At 35.0% G+C, this 21783-nt stretch overlaps 1 long non-coding RNA gene across 1 annotated transcript in view; it reads right to left on the reverse strand.

The window, feature by feature from the left end:
• The window catches only part of LOC118611331, a 163459-nt gene that overhangs the window by 51545 nt on the left and 90131 nt on the right, over nt 1–21783 (reverse strand). The window contains exon 3 of the long non-coding RNA XR_004954211.1: nt 21175–21269. This is a non-coding gene — a long non-coding RNA (uncharacterized LOC118611331). The remainder of the gene's footprint in view (nt 1–21174; nt 21270–21783) is intronic.

Raw genomic sequence — 21783 nt, forward strand, 5'->3', positions numbered from 1 at the left:
CTAAGATGCATTCTACCTAGTCAGAGGCTAAAAGGAAAGTGTGCATACATTACTTTTCTTCATTACAACAGCAGGGTGCTGCATTCATTCTGCGTACATCAGAATTGGACTGAACCTGGTCAGACCTTACAACAAGGGAAACTGGGAAATGTGGTTGCCTGTCCAGCTAAAATTCAGGGTAGCTATTAACAAGGAAAAGTGAAAGCGTGGATATTGGGAGACAACTATCTGTCCTTGACATAAGAAGAAATAAAAAAAACAATCCTCAGTAATGTGTATAGAAGAATAAAATTATCTTAAACTATATAAATAAAATTCCTTTTATAAGATATAACAACATCCCCAAAATGAAATGGGACAGAGAGAACAACAACAAAAATTGAGTTCACTCCTTTATCTCACTTCTTTAGGAAATGATCTAGGACCCTGAAGACAATCAGCCTAGAGATCCAAAAACAATTTTAGGGTGACAGATACATTAACTCTCTTGATTATGATGATGGTCTCGCCTGTGAATACATATGTCAAAAACTTAACCAGTTATACACTGTAAATATGTGCAGTTTGCTGTGTGTCAATTGTCCTACAATAAAGTTGTAAAAAAAAAAAAAAAAGAGCCTAAAATGTGAACAAAAAGGCATTTAAATAGACATTGTAGCTTTCTTTAGGTAAAGAGCTGTCAAAAAGGTTAAACACAAGGAATTCAAGGTGATGCTCTCATCCATAAAGTTCTCCAGTGAAACAGAAAAATCCCAGATGTGACTCTTTGCTAGCACAACAGTACAAAGTATACGGAAAAATCCAGGAAGATGACTTTAGCTGGAAATGGATCACTGAGAACACTTGAGTAAAACTGGACTTGTTTAGAAATTCAAAATATACATACATTCACGATCTCTCTTGAGTCATCAACACAAGAAACTACCACATCCAGATCAGGGGCAAGGTGATTGTGCTGAACTATAGAAAGTGCAGTCCTTATAGGGAAAAACAAAAAAGAGAGATTACCCTTTCTTTTGGAACCTCTGGGCAGCAGAATTGGCAAAAACAAGAGTAAAGCTTTATTTTTCTATGAAGACAAATAGTCAAAGAAGGAAGAGCAGGAAGACCAAAACCTTCCTGTTTATAGCAACTCACATTGAGAAGGCATGTTTGTAAAGGGTTGCAAATTCACTGATCCCTTTGCCAGTCATCTACACTTTTCCTAGTCTCAGTCAATCCTATTAATTATCATCTTTCCATATTCATTCATTCAAACATTTTTGATTATCAACTTTTTATATGCCAAACATTTTGCTAAGTGCCGGGGATAAAAAAATAAAAAAAAAAATCAATCCTAACAAAATTTGAACATGGAAAAAGAGATAGGTAGAAATAAAATCTCTCCAGCTCAGTTTATCCATTTATTTCTGAATTTTTGCTATGTCATTGTAAAAATATATATTTACTATCTATTTTAAGCAAGCTGAGAAGAAATAAGTGGTAGAAAAGTGGCAGAAGACTATTTCCTGTCCTAGAACAAGAATCCCTTTCTTCTGCATGTTACCGGGAATTATTTTATTTGTATTTTAGAATATCGAATTGGGTGGGTTTGGCTTCTGCATATCTTTGGCATCCTCTCTCTCCATGATATGGTAATATAAACAGAAGACAGATTGAAGAGTAGTGAGGCATGAATAATTTCAAAAGTAAAATAAAAACTAAAAGTTTTATATTAGAGCCAGGAGAATAGTGAGGTTTTTTATGTTAAGGAAAGATCTATAACAAGTATTTTATTTTACATTTCACATTACTGTTCTCCCTGTTGCTTTATCTTTTATCTCATATTAATAAACAGATCTGAAATATGATCATATTGGATGACATCTATAACACCACATCTTTTTGACTATAAACCTATCTTAGAGGGGGTAAAAAAAATCATCATCAAAAAGGGGATAAGCTCGGGGTTGACATTCTTCTTAGTTGGGTGACACATTTTGAATCCATTACATTTGAATGAAAGATGATTGAGTGGGCTTGTGAAATGTGGTGGAGGTAAGCTGAATACAAGAATATCTAAATGGCAATGGTGATAATATTCTAGGTGAAAATCATCTTACGTCATCCAGACAATCTATAACAAGCCCAAGATTTCATTAATATTAATTAGCTAAATTAATTTATGTAGAAAAGCTGATTCATAATTTTAATTTTGTACATTTCCTTACTCTTGGTACATTTTCCATGTCGTCAAGATTTTTCTAATTTATAAGCCATCATCCATTTGAAGCTTTGCAACAGCTTTGTAACCCGTCAGTGGTACATTTCATTTTAATACTTCCACTGAAGTTAACAGTACATATTCAAAACAGTTTGGCTTTGCAGAGCATTCACCTAGGCTGAAGAAGAGCCTCATACCCTAATGGCACTTTCCAGATTAAGTAAGGGGATTGAGTTATAAATTAAAGCAGTGACTGTGCTTCAATAAATGACAGGAAACTCTGATGTTCACTAGTGCTACCCTCTCTTCTTCATAACTGCAAACATAACTGGAGGGCTCCCAACTTTCTCCAAATTATCAATGCTGCCATGAGAAATCTGAGTACCTGAGGAGAAAACACATTTTTCAAAGGCAAAAATAAATCTTCGCTACATGTATCAAAATCTCATCTTTACTACTGAAATAAAGTCTTTGAGAAAGTTAAATATCAAGAAAAACCAATAACACATCAATGCAACGCTGATACTGATGTTTATAATTTTTCTAAAAACTGATGATGGTTATTTTAATTTGACATAAGAGCTAAATACCCCCTCTCCCCTTGATCTGTGATTATCATCTCCCCAAACAGTTGTGGATTCTAAAAGAAAAATAATGCCTATGGCTGCTATTTTGTAAATTCTATAATCTTGAATGCTCTATATTTATTAATGTGGAGTCTTTTTCTACAAAGCTGCAGGTTTTTAGGTGTTTTAAAAACTATGTGTGAACATTACTGTGGGGCAAACTGGAGGCAAACTGTGGGTGGTGCCCTCACATCTCCATCTCAGGCTCCCTTGGGGGCTAATTTCAGTCATGGGGATTATTAACCGTCAAGAGTTTATTTTAATAGAGGACATGTAAAGACAGTCCTTTCATTCAAAGGAAATAAACTAAAATGATTGGGTTTATGTTTTGGAAGTATTTACTAGATATACCTCAATTAAATCTCAGAGATTCTTGCTTTATCTGTAAAGTATAGAAGAAATGTTCACCGAAATTATACATGCCTATAGGAAAACAATGTGGTCAGATGATTGCCAAAAGTTGCCAAGAGCATAGATTATAGTTTGGCAAGCTGCGTTTCAATGTTGTTAATTTCCTGCACATTATCAACCCAGACAAACTACTAAAAATGCTATTGCTTTGTTCAACAGATAATCGCTGTCATGAGCTGTACATGGTATTTTAACAGAGAACAAGACAGGTATGGTCTTTGAGAATGGTCCAAAGGCTAGTGAAAAGGAGCATAGATTTCTTAGGGAAAAGTGGCAAGAAAGAGCCCTGAACAAGGGAGGTCAAAAAGAAATGCAGGTTAATTCATCAAATGAAATAAAGTTGGTAATTACTGAATCGTTACCCCCAGATAAGGCAAGCTTCTCCCTAAATTTTCCCTACCCTGTCCCTACTCCCAATTTTCACATATGTATGAATTTTAAATCACATAAGAGATGTTTCTGAAAGCACACAGAACGTGTCTTATTCAATAGCAACCATACTGGAGTGCAATTAAGGTTAAATATTAATAAATAACAACACATTCAGAGCCATTAACCTACTACACCAACATTTGTCAAGCAAAGTGATTACGTGTCTTATTACTGGGTTAGTAAAAGTGTCACTTTTATGAGGCATTACACGTTATAAAGATTAGAAATTGAAAAGCTTTTATAAGTCATATTATCTTGCCCCACTCATATGGAGTAGCATCCTAGCAAATTTTACAGTGTGTTCAATTACCCGGCAGAGGCGCTGTAGGGAGCTCTCGCACAATTCACTCTGAATTTACAGGCCCCAAGAACCAAAAATTCAAACATGTCCTTTATCCTCCTTTGAAGCTGATAAAGGAAAAAAAAAATTTTTTTTTTTTGAGAGAATGTTTCCTTCCTTGTGGAACTGGGGATGAAGCTGTCAAAATATCAAGAGCTCCCTGCTGACAGTTTTGTCTAGCCCTACAAACCGGGAAAGTTAAAATTGGAGTCTCTTTTGTATCCCCAGAGTCGACTCGCTTTTTCTGAAGCTCAAGATCTTGCTAGGTGGCACAGGATGGCTGTTTTAAGACTCAGACTACCCCAGCAGAACAGCTGAAAATCAGCAGAGCGAGCTGACGGGGACAAGGCTGGTGTAATAGTCAGGCATAGGGCCTGACTTAATGATTGCTGTCCTACCTAGCCTAATTATTACCAGCACCTCCTTCCACTTTTTAAGGTTTCCTAGTTTGGAAAATAAATTATATCGTTCCCTTATAGAAGAAAGAAGGCTGTTGCCCTTACCCCGTGTAACCAGGCCTCAATATATCTGTAAAACAGGTATTCAGGTGCAATAGCATATCCAAAAGATCTTCCTTCCACTATAAAATTTTCTGAGTGAAACCTGCTTTTACACTTCCATTATGGGCAATGCAACTTTCTTCTGCACAGAGAAATAGTGGTTCTTTTCATAAGTACCATTTGCAAGCATGAAGACCAGCTGTATCTTCGATCCTCAGTATATTATTGTCCACTAGAGAAGGTATCTCTACTATGTAGAATAGCCCATGGCGTAGGGCAGGAGCCAAATAAATATTTCTTGAATAGAGAATTCAAGAAGTCAATGTTGTCTTTCATGCTATTCAGGGGAAAATGTTATATGTGAGTATAAAATCAAAGGATACATTATTACATAGTTATCACTTTCATTGTAATGCCAAATTGACCATGTCGCTGTTTTAACTTCAAGAAATCAAGCTTTCTTTCTTCTGATCCCCTTTTTTCTGTCTCTCTAGTAGGTCTTTTGTCTAGAAACCATGACCATGGATGGTCTTTTTTCCCTGTGTCTGGTCACTTGTTAGAACTAAAGCCAAGGATATTTTCCAGGTTGGGGAGAAATCTGGTAAGAATATTAAATGTATTAGTGATGCTCATTCATTTTTATTTACTAAGACTCAGGTATTAATTATCTCCTCAAGTTGCAAATCTGTAACCTTAAATACTAAATGTAAATGTATTTTCTTTAGGAAAAAATGGAAATTCAAATCAGAACATAATTAATTTAGCTAGACGTTGGTGTCTTCTTTTCCTTTTCAAAAGTCTGCATTCATCTATGCAATTCCTCTAAGGATGGTGCTTCTCGACCAAAGGTATTTTTTCATTTAGAATATCTTTCTTGAGTTAAAAAATATATATTTGGAGAATCACAAAAAGAGCTAGTATAGGTCTTAAAAATGGATATTTACCAAAACTACAGATCATAGCCAAGATCAGCAGAGTCTATTTTAATTGCATCCCTCCTCTATAACTCTCTAGCTAGAAACATGGTTTAGTTTTTAGAGGTCTGGCTCCAAATGACAGTGATAAAGATTAGCAGAAGAATAAGTATGTCAGTTAGGCATAGTTTTCATGTGACAGAAATTTAGTTGGAATGAAGAAAATTAAGATAAACTAATGAATTCTCAGAATCTAAGGAACAGATGAACAGCCAAACTCTGGCAAGGGCAGAGGGATGTGAGGTCTCAGCAACACCTGAGACCAGGGAATCCCAGGAGACGCAGGACAGAGATTCCATTTCTAATCCTGCTTTTCTGCTTATTGGCTTCATTATTCTATCGAGAGGTCTTTTTCACATGGAAATGAAACATGACATCGTTGTCAGAGCAATAATTTACTGTGGTGGGATCCAGGTCGCTCTCCGTCTCTCTGTCTCTCTGTCTCTCTGTCTCTCTGTCTCTCTGTCTCTCTGTCTCTCTCTCACACACACACACACACACACACACCTCTCTCCCCTCATGACTGGGGAGTGGTAACTCTTCTCTATATGGACAACAGACTAGAGTGAGAATAAAACTGTCATCAGTAAAGAAGCAACAGTCATCATTAATTAAGAGAGGAATGTTTGATATTTTGCAGGTTGCACGGTGACCTTGTTTTTGTCCCATTTATCATGGTCTTAGAGTGACTTTGTCTAATGTTGATGTTCTCTGAGATGGTTTATATCTAGCAAGAGAACATGGCCTAGATGTGAGAGTCGGATCAGCTTATAATAAGCTAGGTCTAACTGCTGACATTTCTGGATAAGAATGGAATTGGGATGGCAAGAGAAAAGTACCAAGATAAAATGAGCAATATGTCCAGTGACTGTTTAAAGCTGAAAGCATTGTGGTTCCAGCTTAGATCAGGCTATATGGATTGGTGGTAGAACTGCCTGTGTCCTGACTCAGTGATGATGATATAGACATTATCACGATACCGTGCTGGATAATAATTTCTCCATAGGTTTAAAACTAATAATTTTAATTTTAAATATTTAGACAAGTTTGATTTTTTCCCTGTTTCTTCTGAAATTGTACCTGAAGCATTCATTGCATTTCAGAAACAAATCTGCTATTCTTTTTTTTCATTGTGCCAAAAATTCTATGCTACTATTTCCATGTTTTAATCTATAAAATTTAATCTAATTGTACAGATTTAATGGGATTTAGAGAATTGGGAGTTCTATGTTTAAGTCTTATTCAGAGTTCTCAAACATGAACTGATATTCTAGGAAAGAAGAAATAGATGATTATAACAACATGACTTGACATGGATCCATTTAATTGCCATTAAGTTAAACTTCCTGTATCCTTTATCAAATTACCACTATGCTTATGCTAATATACAAGAGGACACACATGTTAAATCAAGCAGATTTTCTGCTTTGCTAGTGGCAACAGAAATATTATTAGGCTTTAAATCATGCATACATTAAGTTGATTTTTTCTTTTCTACCCCTAAACCAGAATATGGCTGTTGTGTAGTAATTGACATTATTCAAATCTAAAAATCTAGTTTATTACTGAGAATTCAGACCAGTAGAGATTTTAAAACTTACTCAACTCCATACATACATTCTAAACCCTGAGTCCAATTTTGCTTTCTATTTTTATTATTTTATTACTTATTATTTATATCTACAGCACCGGGTCTTCCTAGGTGGTCTCCCATCCAAGTGCTAACCAGGCCCGACCCTGCTTAACCTCTGAAATCAGACATCAGGCTTATTCAGGAAGGCTTCACCATAGATCATGAACTATGGCTCCATGGCTCCACTGGGGCATGAAGCCAGGACCTTCTGCATGTAAAGCAGACGTACTAACCATTACACTATGGAACCATGTCCACTGTTCTGCTTTTCAAATCTCTGAATCTGGTAACTGGACTCTCCTGGGTAGAAATGGAACTTTGAAAATTTAAACAAAATGTTTAGACTTTGAAAGGTAAGGTCTAAATCTTATCAACCCAAAGAGTTTTATGAATTCGAGTTTTGAAAAACTGAACCTATTTAATATCAAAGGACAAATTAGTCCTCTTATAATTTTAGTATGGCATTTTCTATTTGTGTCTCATAGTAAAGTTGATCATTAAATGAAGTAATAATGACAAGTTACTATGGGGGAAAGAAAAATGCTTTGGTTTATGGAGAAAAAATGTTAAGAATCAGTTATAATTTCAAATTGTCCTCATCGGAACTCTATGAAGTCCCTAATGAAGATGTACAGTGACTAATATTTCCTAGCGAAAGCTGTAAGACCTCATCTGAAGACAACGGATTTGGTGGGTTTTGCTTTATTTCATATGGATCCCAGGGCACAACCAAATCAAAGAATTAAGGTATCTTTTATCCTGATTTAGCTTCTAAAAAAATTGTTTTGCCACACTGCCAATATCAATGGCAATCTTATACATTTAAGACTGATGTGATCTTTCCTTGAAGTTTTCTTCCTTAAAATTCTTTCTTACCTTCATTTTGGCTCAGTGCTAATTTAAGCTAACTAGATTAAATTCATTGGAGTCTGAGAGAGGTAATTTTAATTAATTATTCCAAGGAAAGGAACTATGGCTGTGTGGAGATTTCTGCATGACTCACTTGGGTCATTGTCTCAGGCCATAGCAGCCTGAGATATAGAAATAATTGTCCTGTTTTTGGAGCAATGGTTTAAAAAATTACATTAGTAGAACAGAATATTGCCCTGAAGGGCACAGATGCATTAAAAAAAAAAAAATGGGATTTAGGGAAGGAGAGATTTTGTTTGAAAGGATTATTGCAAGAGGAGGAAAGGGGACTATTAGGATAGGGAGCATGTTCTGACTCTAAGATCTACAAACCTCTTAGTTAAGCAGAAAGGGATTTTTCTTTTATAGGATGGGTAAACAAGTCTAGAGGGAGCTATATGTAGGGAAGTGGGACCATGGTGAAGAGTGGAAGTGGCAGTGATAGGACAGTAGACCAGAGAATTTCATACCCTGAGGTCAGCCTATGCTCAGGAGGGGCTGAGGAGGGGAAGTCTGCTGACTCAGACTGACGGTAGCCAAAGTTCAGGGGCCTGGGGGAAAGGAGAGAAGCTTAACCTGACTTGATGAAGTCAGGTTAATGGGCATTTTGCTCCAATTGATTAATGGAGCAAATCATTTGAGGCAGTGAGTGGGAACTTGGAGTAAACTAGGGAGGTATCCCTGAATCTTAACAAAGTCCCACAGGAAAGGGGATTCTTTGCAATAAATAATTTTGCAGAATATAAAACAGAGAATTGTTTAACCATAACTGTTTTTCCGGGATTCCAGGGTTTGAGTAAAGTTTAACATTGTCAGTTCACAGATCTAACAATCAGGGTTTTTGTTTTTCCTCTTTTATTTTTGTTTTTCTGCCTATGTGAGGCAGCAAAAATTTCCCAGAAGCCTCCCCTGCTCTATGATAGGCAGAATTCTAAGATGCCTCTCAGGAGTCCCGCTTGTTCATGTACATACTCTGTATAACCCCCTCCCATTGAGGACGGGCAGGCTGTTAATATGACTAGATATTGTATCCGTGATTATTTCTTTACACAGCAGATTCCTATCCATTGGCCTACTTTCAGAACCTAGACAACACAATGTAAATACTCACCTAATGCTGAAAGAGATTAAATTTCAGCTAAAAGGTTGAAAATGGAATGAACTTGCTTCACCCAGCAATGAAGAGTCCTGCTCTGAATTGCCACTGGGCTGTTTGCATCACTGAACTTCATCTAAAAAAATGAGTGTGCTGTGTTTGAGTTCTTGAGCATGGAGTTACCAAAAATGAAAAGTAAAGGCAGCTGGCTGAGTGGGGGACTGCTGGTTGAGTGTGGGTTCTTCAAAACCTCTTCTCAAACTATGTGTCTCTAGGCAAGATCTGCACTTCTCTGTGCCTTCCTTTCCTTGTCTGCAAAGCAGAAACAATTACACTATCCTCTTATGAGGCTATAAGAAATGAGATATCCTGTTTCTACATGTATCCATATTGCTTAGATAGCAGAATAACTGCTAGTTGTGATTATACAAACACTATAAGGTGATAAATGATTTTAGATTTGTTTTTGTGGTTTCTATTAATTTTTTTTCGTTCATTTGAATGTATCCTTAGGTTATAATTTCTGATGTTTTGTTACTGTTTTTGCTGGTGGTAGTGTTGGCTGTTTTGATTGGTTTCTTTCAGATTTTTTTTTGTACTTTTTTGCTTTTATTTTTGTTTCATTCCAGGAGAGGTATAAAGATATTAGAGAGTTAGAGGTTTAGTTTTCAAACTCTTTCACTTAAAAAAATGCTGTTCTATTCTATAAAAAAGAGGGCACCCTTTGTTTAGTGGCAATAATGAGACAAAAAAAGAATTTGTGAAGTTGCTGAGGGGACTTATATTCTGAGGTAAAAAGCAGAGCAAGTCTTACATTACAATAAAATAGATTTGAGTGGATTTGAATGCCCTGGCTATTAGGGCAAAGTAGACATAATTGCTCTGGTAACTCCAATTTTGAATGACCTAAGAGTACAAAGGTTAAAAAGTAAATTTGAAGAAATTTATTCTTCACATAAGACCAGAAAAATATTCACGTAATTCTTATTCAGTTTGCTAATAATGTTGTTCTTTTTTTTCTGGGATGGGAAGAGGGAGCAGTAACCTAGAGAAGCCTTCTCAAGTAAATTTGAATTCCAATTTGATTTTCATTGGCTACAGTAGCTATGCTCTTCAATAAAGTTATCTGTCCATTCAACTTTCCAAGTGAACATAGATGCAATTGTATAAATGTTAAATTCTAGAAAAATTTTTGGATGTTGTATTTGGTATAAATAACCAGCTAGTTCTCGCTTGGCCGCCAAAAAAAGCCTTTGTATAAGTCCTCTTATACAAAGACAGATCTAAGATGTTAAAATAGTCACTGAAATCCATTTACCACTGATGTGTTCTCCCTTAATCAGATAATTAAACAATTTAATGCAAAAGGGAGTTTGGAGATCAAAAATGGCCAGCACCTGTATGTACTTTGGATATCCAAATGTAAGAGGAAAAACCAACCAACCAACCAGAAACCGGAAGGAAAGAAAAAACCAATTTAAGAATTTTTCAGTTTTGACTATGTAGCACCCTTGCTCCTCCTTTCACTAAAAATAAAAACAAACAAAAAACCCTTTTAGGATCTAACCTGAGAGAGTGCTCACGACATCATATTCTCTATTTGCACTTAGGATGAATCTACGGTCATGTAGTACAGCTGTGATTAGAAAACAAGGAGTCCGATATTACTCCATAACCAATGGAAATATTTATGGACATTGCTGTCAAAGTCCGTTCATGTGTACGTGGCATTATGTACAATATTCTGGCCATAGGGGCTCTAATGCAGTCATTTCATTCCAACATTTTCTTGGTACAGATGAGATATGGGTGTAGGTAGGCAGAATAATTTATTGGGGACAACAAAACTCTGATCACAACTTATAATGCCCAAGTCTACTGTCTATGCAGGCACCTTTAGTCATTATTATACAAATTCAGAGTACTGCATAATTGAGTTTCAGATTAAAATCCTTGTGGAAATAATTCATCATCTTGGAGAACTAGATTTCAATTTTTCTTTTCTCTTTCCTTACCGCAGTTCTTCAGTTTCTACCTACCTATATTTTATTACATTCCCCATTGCTATAAACTAATGCTCCCAGTTCATTTTTCAGCTGTTCCATTAATTTGATGTTTGCTCCTTGTTCAGATTCCCTAATAAAAATGCTAATTATGATCATATCTAATCGAGACTGCTGAGGCACCCCACCAGCTCCTTCCTACCTCCAACTGGACCTACTAACATTTATCATCAGGGTTTGGTTTGCCAGCCAGATTGCAGTATTCCCAATTGCTCTTCAAGTCTTCTAACCCTGGTGTGGGAAATAAATTCAATTCATAAGATACTCTATCAATTATTCTAGCAAACCTCAGGTGCAGAGCCACATTCTGTTTATTTACTAATGTAACACCTTTGGGAAAGAATAAAAGCTGAAAATGAACTTGAATTTATTCTTACCTGTTCTCAGAACTGGTTTACTGATTACTCCTATACATACAGGATTCTCTACAATCATCTCTCCTAATATTAAGTTCACATGGTCACCTATCTTTCATAAAACTACAAATAGCGATTCTGTGCTGCATGGAATTCTTGCCTTTAAAATTTCCAAAATTGATTTGCAAAATATGTTAAAACATGAAGGATCTCATCTCTTGACTATTTTAATATTCTTTAGTATTCTTGTTATTTTCCTAAAAGCCATTTTGACAAATTCTTTCATACTCTAAAATTTTTTAAATGTTTTCAGTAATTGATTTAATGAGTGCAACTCATTTTTAAAAAGTGTTCATATTCACTATATAATCTTTGCCTTATTAGAAACTTTTCTTTTTTAAATTTTTCTTTAGTCATTCAGATACTATGTTATCCATTTAATTTTTAAAAAATATGTTCTATTCTTCATGATAGACCTTAATAAAGAATTCAGTGTATCACAAAGGAAAGATAAGCTATGGAAGAAAATTTTAATGTAATTAGCTTATCTAAATAATGAGGGTCCCCTCTGGAAAACTCTCTCCTTGCTGGAATCAGTGTCTTTTTTTTTTTTTTTAATGTGCAGAAACACTGCCATTTTTTCCAAATTTTCTTTTTTCCCCTCTCATTACCCAGAGATAAACAACTCTTCTATCCCTACAACCTGCCAATAGATTCAATCTAAATGTCAGTTTTGGACCACATCAGCTAGACTCCACATATATTTCAGCTCTGTTAATACAACTATATTGTGCTGCTATCATAATGATTTGTTGTTCAAGCCACAGCTATAAATTAAAAAGTTCAGAAGCAGCTCTGGTTTCCACCACAGAACTTTGTCTCCTCTTAAGTTTGGAGGACTTAATTCTGATCCAGTACTGGCCATTCTCAAATTGCAAGAATTCTAGTTACCACAGTTTGGTTGAATAACAGTAGTCCCCAACTACACAGTCCAAATTTCAGTTACCATGTTATAATCACTGAAAATTTACATAAAGTACGGAACTTGCTGCTTGCAATTCAATTCACAAATCACACATCTCTAAATGACAAATGTGTTTCATGATCAGTGATCAATCACATCACTTCTTTCAAAGTGTGTCAGTGATTGGTAGCAGTGCGTGTCTCCATTCAGTTCATACATTGGAAAGCATGGGCTTATGTTGCCTTCTTGTCTCTTCTAAATCCACGTGACTTATTACAAAAATGGATAGTTGAAGAGGGATTGGCTAACAGAGATAAAGGTAAAGAGACCAAAAAAGAAAAAAGACCAAAAGTGATAGCCCTGGGCAAGATATTTGAATGGCACACAAATGGTGTCCTAGCCAACTGTGGGAATGTAGACACTGCCACCACTGGGGAGGCTCTAGATAGGCAGCCAGAAAACAGTAAAGGCGAAGCTATCGACATATATGAAGAAAGCAGTTGCGAGGAAATGAATGATGATGTCTCAGAGGAAGCGATGCTGGCAAAAATCTCTTCCTAAAGGAATCTTGGAGATACTTCACAACATTGAAAAGGAAAAGGATAAAATGCAAGCTGGTCCAAATTTAGAAAGGAGTATGACAATTGGCCAAAATATAGAATAGTGCTCAGTTCATATAAGTTATGTAACCACAATAAGGCAATCACTGCTCAAACTACCCTTGGTAAGTTTTTTACAAATAAATGAAACAATTATTAATGTTTTTAATATTTTAAATAGCAATGTGTTATTAAATATTAGCTTTAGTATGTAAAAGCATTTCCCAATATACTTAAAACCAAGAGAATTGTTAATGTTTTGATGACAATTTCTAATGGTCACAGAATATACTTTTCCTGTTTGTTACTAAGATCACTATGCATGGTTTCAGATTGCCATTTAATGTTCCTGCAGTACTGTGAAAGCAAATAATATCTACCATAATAATTTTTAAAAAATTTAACCTAATAGCTAAAAGGGACTTGTGGCTTTCTATTAGAGGTTTATTTCCAAACTGTGTAAAAAAAGAGGTTTACTCCTTCACTGGGCTTTGATCATACTGTCCCCATAGACATTCAATTTTAATATTTCAGTATAAAGTAATATATTCTCAGTTTAATTCTCTATATTTCCTCCCCAGAAGCTTAATCTAAATGCTGTGCAGGTTCTGATCTTCTTCCTTCCTGTACAGAACTCAAGTATCTTACACTTCTGGTAACAAAGTTGTATATTGTTCTCACATGAGTGCAGATGTCTACATCACCCAGGAAACCAAAGATGCGATTCTAAAAGGAGCTCTCGAGGGCTTACAATTGACTGAATTCCACTGGATGCTGGTGTTGAATTGTGCCAAGAGAGCTCAATGTACACATGTTTGAGCCTAACCACGGCTGTGGAAAAACTGGAAGAGCTTTAGCTGACTTGAGAGAAAAAAGAGCTCAGAGGGAGTTGATGGAATCTTTTTCTCAAATTTACAGATTGTCTAAATTAAAGTTGCCACTCAAAGCATGAACACAGATTGTCTCTTGTTTATTCAGAGACTCATAATGGTCCCAAAGAGTAATTGATTGCCAAAGGGACAGAGTGACTAGAATAGAACAAGAAGTTTCTATCCTATAATACCTTTTATTCCAAAGGATGTTATTCGGAACCCCTAATACATTTCTCCTACTGTTATGTTAGTCTTGTTCATGATGGATGTGCCAACCCACAGAAACCTATTTAACCCAAAATGTAGGTCAACTATATTGCTAATCATTACATGGCAGTAACCCTTCATTTTTCTAAAGTTTATTTATTCAACAAGTTCAGGATAGAAAATATAGACAACGGAAGAAGGAAATAAAAAATCTACAGGAACTGTCTCTAACTTGCAATATTTTGATCAGGGAATGTAGATATACACACAAAAAATCTCACTTGTAATTCTCCTGTCAATGGATAACTATATTTAGCATTTTGATGGATATTATCTGAGGCTTGTTACTGTACAAACATGTGTATGAATGTGTGTAACATTAAATTTTAACAAACATATGCTTTTATACCTTGTTTTGAAAACTGTTTTTCTTCACAACGTATTATAGATATCATAGCAGGAAATATCTATATTATAATTGTTAATGGCTTTATTCATATACATGAATAACTAGTCAACTGACCTTTATTTTAGGTGCTTAGACTATTTCTGTCTTTTTGAATTATATATATATATATATTCAATATATATATTCAATATCACTCAATATCTATTTCTGCACTTTTCCCTGGGGATAAATATCTAGAATTAAAATGTTATGTCAAAGAGAATGCCATATTTAATGAATTTCATACACAGCTTCACAAAACACCTTCTAGAGAAGTCATTTCAACTGCACTGTATGTTTGTCCAGTTCCCATCATTAGTATCAACCTATTTTATAAACTTTATAAACTTGCTAATCTGATAGGAAAATAATGGCAGTTCTTTGTTTTGTCATCTCTCTCATTGCTGCTGAAATTGAGTATTTCCCATGTTTCTTAGCCTTCTGTATCTATTTAGAGGTTTTTTTCTGTCTTTTGCCCATTTTGCTATTAGAACTTTGACTTTATTCATTGATATCTTTACAGTAAAATTAGCAACACCTATATACTACAAATGTTTCTGCTATCTGTATTTTAATTTGGGAGGTAATAATTTTATAAAATTTTTATTTCAGGAAATTTTTTACTTTTTAAAAATGGTTTTCATATTTGGTGCCATGTTGAGAATAACCTTCTCCATCTCAAAGTAATAAAAATATTGGTTACATATTTGTGTAAAATTGTTTGGTTTTACTTTATATTTTATTTTTACAGAAAAAAATTGTTTTTACATTTAAATCTTACTACCTGTTATTACCATGCAATTAAGTTTTATTTTAGACATCGTTTTTTTAGGTCTAGGCTAATAGATATAAATAAGAGTTTGGTGTCTATGCCATATTTCTGGTAACAAAAAACATCACCATGTTTCTAAATAAAAACCCAAACACTTCTAATATTAAACACTGAAATAAATGTGTTACACATACATCTAAGATAAATAAAACAAGATTATTTTTTTAACCGCTTTTTTAAGTTCAGGTGACCCAAGCTATCCTGGCAGCTCAGGGGGCAAGGTGCGACCCAACACAGGACATGCTGCCCTTCCATCATTGTCACTCATACATGCAATTCACCTCCTGTGCTTGTCTTTGGGATGTGGGAGGAAACTGGAGTCCTGGAGGAACCCTACACCATACATGGGGAGAAGGTGCAAACTCCACAGTGCCAGCGTCCTAGTGGGGAATTGGTTTGCTTTTTTTTTTTTTTTAAATGAAAGTTATAATGAAATAACATTGAGCAAAATGATGCTATTTGAGGACCTGCTGTACTAATACAATGTTCGAGTTTGTTTGTAAGCTATTTCTTCCTCTTTATTTACTTGCCCCTTTGGCTTCCAGAACAAAACTCTGCTTCTTCCTCGGAAGAGTATTGAGTTTTGTTCCAGCAAAAGGTTAAATTAGTGTAGATCACCTTGACAGTGGGGAGGCATAGTTACAGATTTTATCAAAGCAGGTATATTTCATTGTTGCCCTTACTCCTGAGACACGGTTGTTTTTCCTAGGCTATGACCCTCCTGGCTCCATGGAAAACTTGAGGTGTTTTCCAAATACTATTAAATTGGTGGGAATCAAACCCCAAACTTGATCACCCTAGCATCCAGGTAACTGTTAAAACCTCCATGCAGAGTTTTGTTCGTCTTCCAGCTGCTGAATTCCCCTAGGGGTGACTTGGAGCCTTGTTCAAAACTTCTGCAGTCAGCTAAGGATTTGAAAAGAGTTTGTACGAGATTTTGGAGTCCTCTCTCCTGCCCCGCCTCAATCTTTTCTTTTTGGAATTTTCTCCCCTCAGTACCTAATAATGTCGCCACACCTACCTCCACTGAAGCACAGGGAATGTAGTCCTTATTCCAGGTGCCCTGTCTTCAGCTAACTGGTGGTTCCCTTTTGAATTTTAATTACATTTTAACATGTATTTCTCTATCAAGGTAAAAAATAAACTACGTTTATTGATATCTGTATGTAAAGTGAAAGATTAGAATACTTTTGCTTCTTTTAAAAAAAACCCTGGATAATCGTTATTTTTTTTTTTGGATGTATCTTCTAATTCAATAAATTATGCTCGAGATTTAAATTAAGCTATGTTAACAATATTAGACTATATAGTCCCCATTTCTAAATTTTAATTAACATTCTTCTTTTTCTTTCAGGAAAGATAGGCAGAGAAAATACTTTTTGAGCTGTTAGTCTGCAAATATCTTTCTTGCTCAAATATACATTGGCTTTTCAGGGAATATGGTGTTCTCTGCCATAACTGTTGACATTCTTTCTCATCTTGTAACATTTAATTTTGTAGAAGGAAAGTATGTCAACTGATTTTTTTTTTTTTGTCCATAAGCTTTTGACTGAATATTTGAATTTGAAGAACTTCTTTTAGTTTTGATAATCAATTTACTAGAATGTCTCTTTTCATTTATTTTGCTTGATATTTTATGGACTCTTTATTAGGAAGAACAAGTCTTTTGAAAAATCCCAGAAATATTATATATTTTTATTTTAAAATTTATTTTGGCTCATTGGGTTTCCCCCCCTTCATTTGTGGTAGTGTTTTTCAAATCTTCCATACCATTAAAATTACCTCATGTTCTTGATTTTAAAAAATAGGTAAACTTAAGTCCAATCCTCAAAATATGGAAGTAGCATCCCTGGGGAGGACACACAGAGCATAGCATTTTGAATGTGTCCACGAGGCTATTACACTCATGCACATTTGGGAAGCATTTTAATGTACTATACTTACACTTGGTTTTCTGGATCTATCTTCCATGTCATTTATACCCTATTCTTTTTTCTTCTGTGTTCTGATAGTATCTAATTCACTGATCCAGTTTTCTGTGCTGTCTAATCTGATATTCAGTGACTCAATTATTTTTTCAAATTGTCATCAATGATGAGTTACCTGAAATAAAGCTTTCCTAGCTTATAATTCTCCTGTTTATATAAATGCAATATTGCCCTGAATCTTAAGTAAACATATTAGATTTTCTTAAATTTTGTCATTTTTCTTGAGGAAGTCAATTCCACAGGGGCTATTTTGGCTGGTTTGTCAATTCTCTTTGAACTATTGAATCATTTCACATACGGTGATTTTGCCATACTTAGAAATCCAGAGAGGCGGACTTCTCTACCATTGTAGATATCTATGTGTCTACACAGACAAAGTGGGGGGTGGGGAAGAAACATTGATATTTTCCATAGTTTTTGTCTGCATTATATTTACAGCAATTATTCTGTAAAACAGCTAGTAAGGACACTCACATCTTAGTTTCACTTGGAATAAATCCTCCTTTGAAAAGGAAGTCAGCACCAGTGGATAGCTTAGAAATACTCAATGAATATTAATAAAAAAGGTTTTCTTCATAACTATCCTTTTGGGGAGATTGAAGGAAACAGGGGTAGGAACAAAACTTCTCAATGTACACCTTCATATAATTTTGATTTTGAAACATGAAAGTATTATTCATTAAAAAATTAATAAAGTTAATGTAAAACAATATTAAAAATTTAAAGGAATGAGGTAGCAGTGGGACAGCCCCAAGGAAATTATTTGATTTTTTTAAATAAAAATTAACTTCGTTAGCGATGGAACTGAGCAGTAACTCAATTCTAGTTCTAGATTTTTGACCTGAAAATCTGCTTTTAAATATAGGTTTCTGAAAATTCCTTAGGCATTTTGTCTAATGTGTTAGCTCTTTATTAAAGTAAGTATTCCCATTGGTACTTGCATTGCTCTATTAAGAAGCCATTAAGGTTTCAGAGAAAGCAACAAGATTAGGCAAAGGAAAATCAGAGAACTTGATCAATACACTTAGAACATAACAACTATACCAATTTCTGGCCCTATGTTTCCTAAAGAAAGACCTTTAATATATACATTTTATTATCACCCATGCCAAGTTTCATGCATCATAATAGAATTTTTAAATAGTTATATATATTCTTAACAAAAACAACCTTCCCCAGATGGTAGAGTGAAATACTGAGACATAAAGTCCTATCTTGGTTTCAAATTGTATAAATTAAAGGAATATTGATCTTAAAATACTAGTACAGTAAATAATTGAAGCTTTAGCTTGCACCACCACTGGCATTGTTACATGTTTTGTCTTCATAACGCTCTCCCAAGAAAGCACTTAAAAACAGTCAAGCCCATTAGCTCTTTATAGAGACCAACTTTGTCAACTTATTGACAGATTTCTTTAAGCACAGATCTCTGAGTCTGATTACCCGCTCTGGCATAGTTATGACAAAATGCACAGTATTATCCAAACGCTCATTTAAAGTAGCTATAAACACCTGCCTACAAGATAAACGCAGGTGCAAAAATGGCAGTTTTCTTACCACCTCTTATTTTTCTACTATGTACACAGGTCTGAAGTCAAAAACTGGAAAAATCACAGGACATGAATTCACTGGTATCAATCACCTTACTACCAATGCCACCAACACTTTTTATCATTGCCAAATTAAAAATAGTCATTTTATAAAAGACACTTTCAGAAGATGATATTCTAAACAAAAGATTGGAATGCGGGCATTAGAATTCTGTAGGAAAAATAGTTAACAGCTCCTCCTTTTTGTGAAAATATTTGCAAAATTAAGTTGAGATCGCTTATTAATAAAAAGAAGAGTAATATTTTGATGAATGTAAGGTGTGAACATTATTCACACTATTTAACATAAAAATAGCTTCTTGGTGATGAAAGCTTTCTCAAGATGATCTTTTTTTAGAAAGAGCATAGTGTTGGAAATAAAGAGGTCAAAACAAACTGCCCAACAGAGTATCTGGCAAACAGCAACTTAAGTATTCACTGAATCCAAAGCAGAATTGAGTTCTGAATCTGTCACTCAACCCTTTGTGATCTTAGCTATTTTGCTTCTTCATCACCCAGCTTTCTTAGCTAATTCAGTGGCATATGCCTCACAGAATAACATGTCACAGTGTATATAAACATTTGAATTGTTTAAAAGGAACACATTATCACAACAGTTTACTATGCTTCGCTTAGTAATTATTGTCTTACTTTGAGATATCAGAACCATGTTGGAACGAGCCCAATACTTAGCTATTTGCTTAAATTTACATGCTTGTATGGACAAAACATTAACATGATTGATAGGATTCTACCATTTAGCATTATGTAGTCAAAAAACAAGCAGAATTCTACAATTTTCTATTTATCCCAATAATCTCAAGCTCCAGGCAATGAAGAGTTTTCACATGTCAGTTCAGTCTCTCAGCATCTGACTAGAATATTATCAGTAGGACATGAACTTATGTTTCTATTGAGTTTAACTATCTCTAGAATGGATTCTTTGCTTCCTATACAGACAAAGCTGAGTTTCTCCTATTTAGTGCTCCCTCATGATTTGCTTTCATTTTCGAGGGGTGTTTTCCAGATCACATTGCAATCAGTACCTATCTTGATCCCCAGTTTACTTGATGGAGGCCTTGATGCCTTGCCTTGTTCTTACTAGTATCCACTTTGAAAAATTAGACTCGATTTTCTCTACTCACGTCCTCCTATGCTCCAAGTATTGGTTGGAGACCTGATTTAGCTTGAACTAACCTTTTGAGATCTATAATATCACCTGCTGGACCATTCATTAATGATCCAATCATCTCAAACTCATTTTTAGCTATTGGCCTTGAATCCCAGTTTGACGATACAATTGAAACAATTAGAAAAAACTTTCAGATTTCTACTTGCACCTATACCTACATACTCTGACTTTTTGCCTATTACTAAAGATTCCTACTTCCATCCATCTAAAAACAAGACATCCACATGAACACTAGATTCCATCGCTCTTTCTTACTCAAGGACATCTAACAATTCTCTCCTCTCTCTCCTAAACACATTTTCTCTGCTAATTTATCAGCATTTAAATGCAGTTATTTTGCCCATACTAAAAAACAAACAAACAAACAAAAAAACCTTCCCTTTATCTACTGACAAGAAGCACATTACTTTGCTTTCCTAGAGTAAAATTCCTTGAAAGCATGGTCTACACTGTCTCCAACTGCCTTCTTTCCATTTTCTCTTAAACACATTCTACTGTGTCTTATGTCCAGCTGTACCAAAACTGCTATCTAGGTCACCTATAACATCAACATCACCAGTTATCATTTCTCAATCCTCATCCTCCTTGGTTGTGGGCAATATGCAACATGGGTGAGCACTAGTCTTCCAGTGGAAGAGTTATGTGTCATCTGGGATGAGACAACACAGGAAATCTCTTAGAATTGGTTCAAATATACCCAGGATCGAACCATACCCACCAAGTCCATTACTGTAGCCACCATCCTCACCCTTTTGTATTGTGATTATCTTCTAACTGGTCTTCCTGTTTCTACCCTTGCCACTTCACAATTTCAACAACTCTTTCAACATACTAGTCAAAGCAATCTGTTAGAAATGTAAAGCAGATGCCACTCTGTTCAAAGTCTTCCCGTGGTTTCAATCTCACTTAAAATAAAACCAAAGGCTTTAAAATTACTTACAAGAACCTGCAGGATGTGATTGCTCATTCTCTCCCCTCATACACTCTCTCCTGTTTGTTCTTCTTCAGTACATGGGTCTTTTTTTTTCAAAAATGCTGGTAGTGGAAAGAGTAAAAATTAATTATAATTTACTCTACATCAATACAAGAAAATAGAGACACTGCCTTTGGGTACAAAAATCAATAAAACAGCACCCATAACGAAAACAATAACATTAGTTATACATAATTTAAATGGTATGACAGATACTGCTCTTATGTGGACTATACAAGCAGGATGCTAGACTTAATAAGACCTTTATAAACATTCACTGTCTCACTGTCACTCTTTATAGGAGTGACATAAAAATTCCATTTCAAAATCTCACAGAATTTTAAGAATCTTCTTTAGTGAAGTTTTTAACGTGTTTTCTTCCCAGTGTAAATGAAGAGATTCGTAATGATTGGCTCAGTGCTACATGCAAAGCCACAGATAAATTCCAAGACCTTAGTATCTCTATTTGTAAGACTATTCTACTTCTGCTCTAAATTATAAGATTGTGTTTGTTCTAAATAAAGTACAAGAAGAGTATATTAAATGAAAACAAGAAACATATTAGGCACTTCCTCA

Source organism: Rousettus aegyptiacus, unplaced genomic scaffold (assembly GCF_014176215.1).
Source record: "Rousettus aegyptiacus isolate mRouAeg1 unplaced genomic scaffold, mRouAeg1.p scaffold_m13_p_1, whole genome shotgun sequence".
In the NCBI taxonomy this organism is placed as follows: Eukaryota; Metazoa; Chordata; class Mammalia; order Chiroptera; family Pteropodidae; genus Rousettus; species Rousettus aegyptiacus.